General features: G+C 40.0%; 1 pseudogene; it reads left to right on the top strand.

Annotated features, from left to right (window-relative positions):
* The first annotated feature begins 2439 nt into the window (after positions 1-2439).
* LOC126482705 (5S ribosomal RNA) lies at positions 2440-2557 on the top strand (annotated as a pseudogene).
* Positions 2558-11737: the final 9180 nt, after the last annotated feature.

Raw genomic sequence — 11737 nt, 5'->3', positions numbered from 1 at the left:
TTAATGGGACCATTACCTGTAAGGACATCAGTACATCCTGGATGTAATGGAGCTATCATCTAAATACTTGACTCTCAGGCCATTCTGCAAGGCTATCGCACTCATTGTACCCAATGTACTATGCAAGGTTTTCTTGTCACAAGTTGGACGTGTGGACAGAATTATATCTGACAGTAGACCACGGTTCAGATCAGGAAGATGGAGGGCCATAGAAAGGAACCCACGCACATACTGGCATACCATTCGAGTTCTAACTCTTCTGAATGGATCATGACAGAATTTGTAAATTTTTGTTGTATATACTACAGCAAGCAGCATGGAATGTGGGCCATTCTGCTCAGAGACTTTAAGGATGTGCTAAATGAGATGCAACATGTCTCTACCTTGTTGCTACTGTTAAGTTGGAATAAATCGAAGGTCTCCTGATAAGATTCAAGAGGTGGTTGACTTCCTGCCACAGATGATCATCAAGCAGATTCTGTACATTATATGTTAGACTGGAAGGAGGAGGAAGAAGAAGGCAAACAAAAAGGCCCAAATGAGGCAGTACTATGAAGAACACAAGTTTCTGGTCAAGTCTTTCTCTCTGTCCAGTAAACGGAAAAATCATGTCGCAAGTTCTTTTTTGTCTATTACAGACATTTGCGTAGACACAGATTTGCACTTGCAAATTCATATGAACTGGAACCGTAAAATTCAGAAAGTCAGTCAGTGCACATCATACATGCCACATCAAACATTTCATAGAATAGGTAGGCCACATCGTTGCAGCAAAAGTGAAAAAAGATGGAGTAAGTTACTGTGTACTGGGAGTAGGTTACCATCCAGTATAATCAATAAATTCTATACAAGAAGGAGAGTTATTTGTCCTATTGTAATGTGTATTCCATGTAACATGTGTGCTTTGTCAGTATCTTCTGTTGAGTCTGCCAAATTTCACATGTTAGATCACAAGGATACCACCAAACAGACTCCAGGTTATCCCTCTGTAGGATTTTACCCTGTCACAAATGCTCAACTTGCTTCCATAGACAACGTAGCTATTAAGTATACTGATAGAGTCTAGTACATACATTAGTCACAGTATGATGTAATAAATACGCAAACATTAGTAGTTACAAGAAATCTGATGATTTGTTAATAATGTACAATGTTTGACATGCCTAAAATTATGTGGTTAACTTTCGATTTCTTTGTTTTGTATCTAGTCAGTTTCACTATAAATTCCAGCACACCTAAGGGTGAAAATGCCTAAACTTTCATTATAGATGTGAGCCGTTCCAGTCTCGTTTCTGGTCTGGATTATGTCTAGGTTTATAGACTTCTTGCCTTTGTTCCGTAATGGCACTAAGTAAAATCGATCAGCTATCTTGTAATTCTTCTCCTTCGGACTAGTTACTCCGTTCCAAAGTTTCGTATTATATCAGATTGCATCTCCTGGTAGATGCAACCAACTAAATGACGAAAATCTTTCTTCAATTAGCCGTCCATATATTTCCTTCTTACGTACGTATATCTTCTTCCTTATATAGGTGTATCATATTTCACAAGACAAGGTCTCATATTCTTCTGTACAATTTTTTGGTAATAATGAAATAACGTAAATCTCATTGTTTTTATAACTTCTCAACGATTATTCGTGGTTGACATTCCACGGCCATAGCACTTCTTTGGGCTGCACGTTCTGAGAGTAGGTGAACCCCCTCCCACCCTCCAGCAAGTGGTGCCGTCCTGTTCGTCATTCTGTCCACCCGACAAGCTGCGCCCATGAAACCCTCGACATCTGACATAACAGCGCATCATGTTTTTCTTGGTTATTAAATACAATGGTGACTCAATTTCACGATCACCTTTCATCGTCGAGAAGCACATGCGAGTGACTTGCCACTTCCCCTGAAATGACGTGCCACACCTCAAATGTTCTCAGTCTCAATGTAGATATACACATTTCCGATTCACAAATATCAATAAGCTTCAGTCAGTTGATCTAGTCTAATGAATGGACAAGTAATCAATGTAAATGTCAGGCACAGTAAGTTTTCAAAATACGCTGCTTAACGTAATATTAACTCAGACCTGTGTGTCGAGATTTGGTTTGCTTTTATTTGTGGGATCATCAGTCCTTGTTGTGAAGATGACAACATCTCAAAGGGTGTGCATTCTACACAAAATCGATCAGTAAACATAAGGTTAGGGTGGTCTTCTTTGATTTCAATCTGATGGAGTGAGTGTGGTACTAATAATCAGTCAACTCTCTAAAGATAGCAGTGTGTTTTGAAGCTTGATAATCCGGATTGTCCTTCAGGCAGGCCAGAGGTTGTAACAAACTAGACAAGGCATTGGAGACAAAATTTGGCTAGTGGTTGGCTCACTGCCTAGCTTAAGAGGGTCGCCCACTGTCTAAATTTTAAATATATGGGCTATTCAGAAAGTAGGTGGGGCAACGGCCTTGCCGCAGTGGATACACCGGTTCCCGTGAGATCACCGAAGTTAAGCGCTGTCGGGCGTGGTCGGCATTTGGGTGGGTGACCATCCAGGCCACCATGCGCTGTTGCCATTTTTCGAGGTGCACTCAGCCTCGTGATGCCAATTGAGGGGCTACTCGACCGAATAGTAGTGGCTTCGGTCAAGAATACCATCATAACGACCGGGAGGGCGGTGTGCTGACTCCATGCCCCTCCTATCCGTATCCTCCACTGAGGATGACACGGCGGTCGGATGGTCCCGGTAGGCCACTCGTGGCCTGAAGACGGAGTGTTTTTTTTTTACTCAGAAAGTAGGTTCCACTGTGGAAATCAAAATTGTTTTATTTGCATTAGTTAGCTACACCTTAGGGCTACTTCTGTACATAGTCGCTGCTTTGACTTACACATTTGTCGTAGCGTTGTTCCAACTTTCCAACACCCTCATCACAGAAGTCAGCCTCATGTGCTCTCCGCAAATTCTCTAGGCTCGTCTACAGCTCGTTGTCACCAAGATGTTGTCTCCATAGTCAGCAGTTCATGTGAACAGAGATGAAACTTAGGACAAGCCATCTACGGATTATGTTGTGGGTGATCAAACACTTCCTTTCGAATATGCTGCAGGAGGATCTTTATTGCCCCTGCCGAGTGGGGCCGAGAGTTATCACGAAGAACGACACGAATGACATTTACGTTATGTGGGCTGCGTAATATCAAGCGAAATCTCTCACCAGGCCATCGTACATGGCGGAGACATTTTCTAGGAATCTTTACGTACCCACTGTGCACTCAGAATTGAAAAGAGCTACGTGCCGCGATCGATAGGCATACTAGCGACACTACCCAAAACATCTGTGCAAAACTTCATGGGATTTTCACAGTGGGTTCCACCGATCGGAACTTACTTTCCGAATCCTCCTAGAACGGTGGTTGGGGAAGGGGAGGGGAGGATGTTATGAAATGTGGCAGTCAATTCTGCATGCAATTTTCGTCAAAATTAGAGTCTGCTTTTGTAATTCACAGACTTACAGCAGGATAAATCGTGCGAATAAACAGCACATTAGATTTGAAATGGCGAGCTGGGGACACAACTGCCAAACGTGTTTGGCGTAGGCGGGAGAAACCGCTATTGGCGTTATAGTGTGCGACGTCAAGAGCGCAGTAAACGTATTTTGGGAGTAGGGGGGATGTTCTTGTTGAGATTGACGTCTGAAGAAGACGCACTATTTTCGCGCGATTTTTCAATTGAAGGGAATTCTCGTGATTGGGCATCCGCGCTTCTTAATTTTGCGAATTTGGGAACTAGCGCGGTGTCGGCGGGAATGAATCAGGAGGGCATAAGTGAGCGCCACGAGACAAGGCGGTAGGCGTTTGGTTGCAGAGGTGTCCGCTTCACCTTGCGGTTTGCTAGAAGAAGTGTCTGGATAGAATCCGAGGACGATAGCTATAGAGTACGAATTGACTTGACGTTGCATCGCGGTTTGGCAATATCTTCTGGTAGTGCCAAGGTGCTGATGAATTCTTCTACTGCACTGTACAGCTGGCGCGGCACCGCCATACTCACGGCGAGCAATGGCATGGCAACTCAGTTCGATTTCGAATTCCACGTCTCTAGTTCATCCCATATGTATCAATGTGTGGTCTTCTGGAGATAGTCATCTACTTCCAGTTAGTGTTTCAAGGAGGAATTTTCTGGGCCGTGTAGAGTGAAATTAACGTTGTACTTTATTTGCGCGCAAATTCTCATGTCGGCATGTAGTGAACACTTAGATGCCCTAGTAACACTGCTATCCACTTAAACGTACACCTGAGTTTGGAGACAGAACTGTTAAAAGTTTTTAGAGCTGAGCATTGCTTACATTAAATGAGAAAAGAATTTTGTGGGTACATTAAATGGGAACCAGTTTTGTTCTGAAGTCACGCAAAAATTAATTTCAATTAAAATGAAATTGTGGGGAGGTTACAGCATATGTATTGTCAGTTGATGCGTTTGTGAATAAATTTGAGGGCTTAACCAATCTGTGTTTCTGTTCGGTGCCTTCACTATAACAAGCCAGATACAATTAAACAGGGTTCAGAGAGATATTTCCAGTAATAGTAAATCATATGCAAATAAATTATTCCGGTCAGATAGCTTGTAACCTCCCCACACAAAATGAAAATAGAGCCAAGTGTAACCTCCGCACAGAATTATTTATATTTAAAATATGAACCGTGCGTAAACTCCCCACAAAATAATAATTAAATGAATTTTTAAATATTGTAACCTCTGAACAAAATTGGCTCCCATTTATAGTCTGTGTGCAAAAATGCATTCACATTTAATATTCCCACAAAATTCTTTTCTCATTTAATGTCAAGTTCGAAACAGGAAAATTCCTAAACACCAAAGTAATAAAAAAAATTTAGTAATCTGATAAATTTTATGAAGACAGCGGCGCTGCCCTTCGGCCCTGTATTCTGAATAAAAACGCAAAAATTCTTACCTCAGTAAAAACTGCAATTATATCTGCTCTTAATTAGATATTTTTCGACCAGCTTCATGCAATGCTGGCGTATATATTTTTTTTTTATTCTTGGAAGGAATGATCATGCATTGGAAATATTCTTTAAATTGAAATGAATGCTTTTCTTTAAAAGAGTTACTTTATATTATAAAAATTATTATTGGGGCATTTTTTTGGAACAAATTAAATTACAATTAACATACATTATTAAATACGCGCAAGGCTGCTTCTTTACCTTCTACAACAATACTCATCCTCCAGAGTTCTGACCAGAGTCGCGAGCAGAGCACACAGCCGACGCATGCCGACTCCACTAGACTCGCGCAGACTAACCAAGCAACAACTAACGATAAACTACTCTCTGGTCAGAGATTCTGTCATGCCTCGCCCATCGCCGGCGAAGAGTACGTCTTACAAGCTTCAATCACATTCAGATTTACGCGAATTCCCAATGGCCGCCATTTCACGTTATCTAATTAACTTTGCGCTCAATCTTTCAAATTCTAAAGGTGGCAGGGGTAAAGTACAGGGAGCGAAAGGCTATTTATAATTTGTACAGAAACCAGATGGCGGTTATAAGAGTCGAGGGACATGGAAGGAAAGCAGTTGTTGGGAAGAGAGTAAGACAGGGTTGTAGCCTCTCCTCGATGTTATTCAGTCTGTATATTGAGCAAGGAGTAAAGGAAACAAAAGAAAAATTCGTAGGAGATATTAAAGTTCATGGAGAAGAAATAAAAACTTTGAGGTTCGCCGATGACATTGTAATTCTGTCAGAGACAGCAAAGGACTTGGAAGAGCAGTTGAATGGAATGGATAGCGTCTTGAAAGGAGGATATAAGATGAACATCAACAAAAGCAAAACGAAGATAATGGAATGTAGTCGAATTAAGTCGGGTGATGCTGAGGGAATTACATCAGGAAATGAGACACTTAAAGTAGTAAAGGAGTTTTGCTATTTGGAGAGTAAAATAACTGCTGATGGTCGATGTAGAGAGGATATAAAATGTAGACTGGTAATGGCAAGGAAAGCGTTTCTGAAGAAGAGAAATTTGTTAACATCGAATATAGATGTAAGTGTCAGGAAGTCATTTCTGAAAGTATTTGTATGGAGTGTAGCCATGTATGGAAGTGAAACATGGACGATAAATAGTTTGGACAAGAAGAGAATAGAAGCTTTCGAAATGTGATGCTACAGAAGAATGCTGAAGATTAGATGGGTAGATCACATAACTAATGAGGAAGTATTGAATAGGATTGTGGAGAAGAGAAGTTGGTGGCACAACTTGACTAGAAGAAGGGATCGGTTGGTAGGACATGTTCTGAGGCATCAAGGGATCACCAATTTAGTATTGGAGGGCAGCGTGGAGGGTAAAAATCGTAGAGGGAGACCAAGAGATGAATACACTAAGCAGATTCAGATGGATGTAGGTTGCAGTAGGTACTGGGAGATGAAAAAGCTTGCACAGGATAGAGTAGCATGCAGAGCTGCATCAAACCAGTCTCAGGACTGAAGACCACAACAACAACAATTGAAATTTAAACTGAGGATCTTAAGGTTATACGGAACTGCTTATCCGCGCAATGTTAAATTATGCCTAATATAGGGAACATTTTCTCACAAACTACTCGGGCTAGAGAGATAAACGTTTTGCTGTATGTTCATTGACACGTTGTCACAATGCTGAAACAATAGCTTCTTATCAAAGTAATTACTTACAGAGGGAGATTATATTCACTTTAGAGTAAATTTTTCCATCGCTTTACACTATATTATCACCTCTAAATCCTTTGTAAATCAAGTAATTCAACAATCGTTGTTTTAAGCTGTACAAGACACCCATGTGACTATGATATGAAAATTTCAGACCTCTAGTTGCAACAGTAGCTGAGATAATGTTCGTACAAGAAATAAAAAGTAAACTTACGGGAAATACAGAAATAAGAATAAAACAGTCCTGATCCATAGTTAATACCTCCTTCACACCGTTCACAATCATCTTCAAATCTGCTTTTGGCGCCCCTTTGCACCTGCCTTGGCTTTTTCCCTAATGTCTTGACTATACTGTCGCCAAGCCTTAGGCTGTGCCGACCTGAAGTCAACATAGCACATACTGTGTGGGAACCATCACGCAAACCCAGTTTGTCAAGGACCTGCCATTTAGAAATATTCCCAAGACTGAAGGTTACCATAGCATCACACACTCCAAAATGCAGTGTATTAATTCCAAAAAACACTGGGGAGGCCATGCGATGTCACACTATTCAAGCACTCGTTGTGGCTCTTCATTCTTTCATGAAGAGTTTCCATCAGAATACGTCTGTCAGTCACACCTATAAAGATGAGCTTTATTTCTTCCATAATGGCTGCTGGTAGACTGTGGTGATGACTGTATTTCTCCCCAATTATTATTTGCCTTTTGTATTTACACGTGCTCTTTTCACCTTTGGGTCACAAACCGTGTTCCAGATGCTCATCAGTGGTTGTGGTGTGGAAATACAAAGGCATATAAAGGTCCTCATTTCTTCAAGATTGCCAGTAATTTGTCTGATTGCTAGGCCTTAGCAATTCTGAATGTGGTATTTCACGGAATTAGTCAGCCTTCCTTTCCCATCCAGGTTTTTCCATCATTTAATTTCTTCCTTTCTTAATTTATTTCGATCTTCTCAGCCAGGCACCCATTCTCTTCTGCACAAGTCTTATACATTCAACTTTGCTTATATTTACATTGTATGCATTACAGTAGTTGAATATTATTGCAACATCAATAACTTTACCAATTTTAAGAGTAGTTACTGTGACAATACCATTGTTGGAAATGTGACATCTTTTTGCCCTGTGCCATCAAAGGCTACTGTGTGGTCACGCTTATCGTCATTTTCTTTCACTTCTTCTTTCACTGTTCCCTGCACTGCCTTACGTGCTACATCTTCAACTGCTGGTCATAGTACATAGTTGGAAGCAACAAAATTTGAAGGTGCAGTGGGAAAATTTAGAACGCCACACAGCATGTAATCTGCCGGCTTTGCCCTTACCAACTGCTCGCAACCCATAGACTAACCTAATATTTACACTACAAAATTCATTTTTCTTGTATCCATTATTTCCAGTTACTGAAATAGAGCTTGGAAACTTCCAGCTGTAGTTCCAAGCACACTGTATGTTAAATTAAACAGGGCAGCCAGGCCAACATGGGATTCTACGTTAGAGAAACGTTGAAAGGTCTCTGTTGGATTCCTTTCATGTTAATTTCTTAAATCTGCTGTCATTTACGGCATAAATTCCTCTTCTAAATTTACTGTGGTGTTTCTGACTATCTGGGAGGAGACTGAGCAGTGAAACGTGTTACTTTTACACTTAAACAAGAACGATCTGTCACACTACTACACTTTCAAACACAGTTTATATGTAATTCATGTCACACAGTCTCATACGGAACCTACATCCGCTTTCTTTTATATACTGTGTATGATAAGATACTGTCATCCCCCTTCCCTTCTGTGTGGGAGGATGAATGAGCAAATGTATTTCTAGTTGCATGCTGGATAGTAGCAGACAAGCCTGTCTGCTTAGAGAACAGTAGGACCAACGTCGGAACAGGTAACTACGCTTTCTAAAAGCAGAGAGGTTTCTATTCTTAGTATGGTCCTGTCCGACCCTTGTCATGTTGGTATAGGAAGCTGCCTCTCTGGTCACTTCCGTTTGTATCTGTTAAGCACGCTCGGTAGGATCCCAGGTCAGTCTGTCTGCGGTGAGCGCCTGAAGTGGTAAGATATCCGGCTAACCGCATCTCTGCTAAGTCCGTAGGACAATGGATTTCTTAAGTTCAGCCTAACTCAAAATTTAATCACCTTTATTTCAGGTTTAGCTCTAAAGTATCTAATGTTATCTTCAATTGCAACGCAGTGTATTTCGATTGTGAAGTTCAGAATATCTTCCGCTAGTTGCTTTGTCACTACTTTGTGAGTAAAGTGGAACCACGTATTGATCAGTAACTCTAACTAAGATCATCAATCTTAAATGCGAATGTGCCTGAGATTATAACGTCTCGTCTTGACAATATTTTTCAATATAGCAACTTTTCTTTATGTTTAACCCACGTGGGCTGTACTTTGTGAGACCAGTACCACGTGCTTATACAATTGTTTGACCCATCAGGTTAATTGTAAGACAATAGTAGCCAGTTCGAAGTTTTTCTTTTGTAAATTGCGTTTCGATGTAATTTATTTTAATTATCAAAATTATTGTGGAGTTACACTCTTTGTGTAAACCAAGTTGACCACGTGAAGCATGTAGTGTAAGCATCAAAGTAGCCCTCAGCTATTCTTTTCGGGAAGATTTCACAGAGAGTTAGTATGAATTTAGTATACCAGTGTGTGGTAATTTCATGACGGTCATGATTGCGCTACGAACGTAACTTCTTTGGGTGAAAATTGAATCGGTTGGTTGTGGTTAATTTCCTCTTGCATATTTTTCAACGTTCTTTGTGTGTTATTTTATGAATGCAGTGTTGTACGCAGTCTCCCAATCTTGGCTCCATATTTGATGTGTTCCGTAAGATTACGAACTCACATTTTCACAATCCTAAATAAGGCACCAGTTTAGTTATGAATCAAGTTTAATATGCTGAAATTTTAACCGCACAATGATCAATGTTAAAATAAATGTGCAAATATAAACTGATTTATTTCTTTTTATTTAAATTGTCTTTTCATATATATATCACTGGTTATCGTAAGATGAGTACTAAAAGATTATAATTAATGTTAGTCTGGTTGGGAATTTGGGAAGCTAGACTGGATACCTGGTGAAACAGTTGCTCAGTAATACAAGGCTAGTTTCCTCACATAGCTCACAGCTTTTAACCCACCTTTATGCTCTAGAATATCAGCACCGCTTTCAGAATAAATTAATGCAGCAACATTACACATAACACCATTACAACGTTTCCTTGACTTGCAGCACACACTGTTTTCAAGAGCTTCACGCAATATGCTCGTATTAATAAGTTCAAAACCTTCCTTGCGTTTATCAAATAAATTATATTTTTCTTCCAGATCTCTGAGCTTTTTGCGAGAAGCACTGTTTTAATGTGGAGTAAGTTCGTTGTGCAAATCAGAAGTAAGTAGACTCACATTTTTTTCTTTCCCAATTCCCATGCTTTTTAAACACTTTTTCCTGAGTTCTTAGTATTTTCATGGCGGAAAATGAAGCACTAAATACGGAAAAACTCGACACAACAACTTTTCTATAGTACACTGTTTATAACATTAAAAGTCAAAAAATCAGGCAGTAACTTCATGAAACCAGAGAAAAATAATTTCTGACGAATGGTGTGTAAAGAGTTGCTGGAAAGCGGTATATTTGCATCCATGCCACATGAAGGTACTGCCACAAAGCTTATGGTCAGTCATGACAGAAGTGTATCACAAAAGCGTAATATCCGATCTCACAAATGTCTGAAAATAAATTAGTTATAATTCTAGTAGAGCCATGTGTGATATGTCATTTTAAAAAGGAAACGTGGAGGAATCTAATAAGCCAATAAAAAGAAAATCGGTTTTTTCACCCAAAATCCTATTCGGTATCCCCTTAAGGGGTGAGCCCCCCTCAATTAGTTTTGAGGTCTTGAGAATATAGCCACCACGGGATGTTGAAGGGGAAGAAAGAAAGGCAAAACTAACGGGACAGGTGACGTGCTATACTTATTTGGTTGGGTCAGAGCAGATCATTACTCGAACAATCCACGCTATCTCCAGATGTAGGATATAACAAGTAATTTTCAGATAATAGAGGATCTAATATCAGAATCGGAATTTAAAAGAGCTATTGGCGAATTAAGATTAAATAAGGTAGAAGGAATAGATAACATTCCATCGGAGTTTCTAAAATCATTGGGGGGAAGTCGCAACAAAACGACTATTCTCGTTGGTGTGTAGAATGTATGAGACAGGTGACGTACCATCAGAGATTCGGAAAAACGTCACCTACACAGTTCCGAACACAGTAAGGGCTGATAAGGGCGAGAACTATGGCACAGTCGCTTAAGAGCTCATGCACCCGAGTTTCTGTCAAGAACAACACAGAGAAAAATAGAGAATAAAACTGACGCTCTGTTATATGAAGATCATTTAGGTCTTATGAAAGATAAAGGCACTAAAGAGGCTGTTCTCGGGTTGTGGTTCATAATGGGAACAAGATTAAAGAAAAATTGACGACCCAAAACAGCGTTAGACAGTATAAAATGGTCCAAAATGTTCGACACTCCGAGAAAAATAGGGAAAATCTGTACGGAAAGACGAGTAATATACAATATGTGCAAGAACCAAGAGGGAACAGTAAGAGACTGAAGACCAAGAGCTAATTGCTCGGATTAAAAAGGGTGTATGACAGCAATGTAGTCTTTCGCCTCTACTGTGGGCCCGCCCGCAGTTAGTTTTGAGGGATTGGGAAATCGCAATAAAGCGATTGTTCTCGTCGGTGCCTAGAATGTATGACACTGGCGACGTACCATCATATTGAGAAGGAAAAATAACAAAACAAGTTAAGAGTTTGAGTTCCTTAGTGTCTAGTTAAATGGTTAACCTTTTTGTCTATGCTATAAACAATAAATTTCAAGAGCAAAATAATGGCAACTGTTGCTGATTTACTGTACATAGCGGTAGACGGTAATCAGAATACAGTATCTCATCTATAAGTCATCCTGTATATCTCCGAAACCCACTGAACAGGGATATCAATTCACTCTCAATTCCTAGGATGAACACCAT

This window comes from Schistocerca serialis, chromosome 5, assembly GCF_023864345.2.
Source record: "Schistocerca serialis cubense isolate TAMUIC-IGC-003099 chromosome 5, iqSchSeri2.2, whole genome shotgun sequence".
Taxonomy (NCBI): domain Eukaryota; kingdom Metazoa; phylum Arthropoda; class Insecta; order Orthoptera; family Acrididae; genus Schistocerca; species Schistocerca serialis.
The sequence above is the reverse complement of the archived record's forward strand: the minus strand, read 5'-3'. Positions and strand labels throughout refer to the sequence as shown.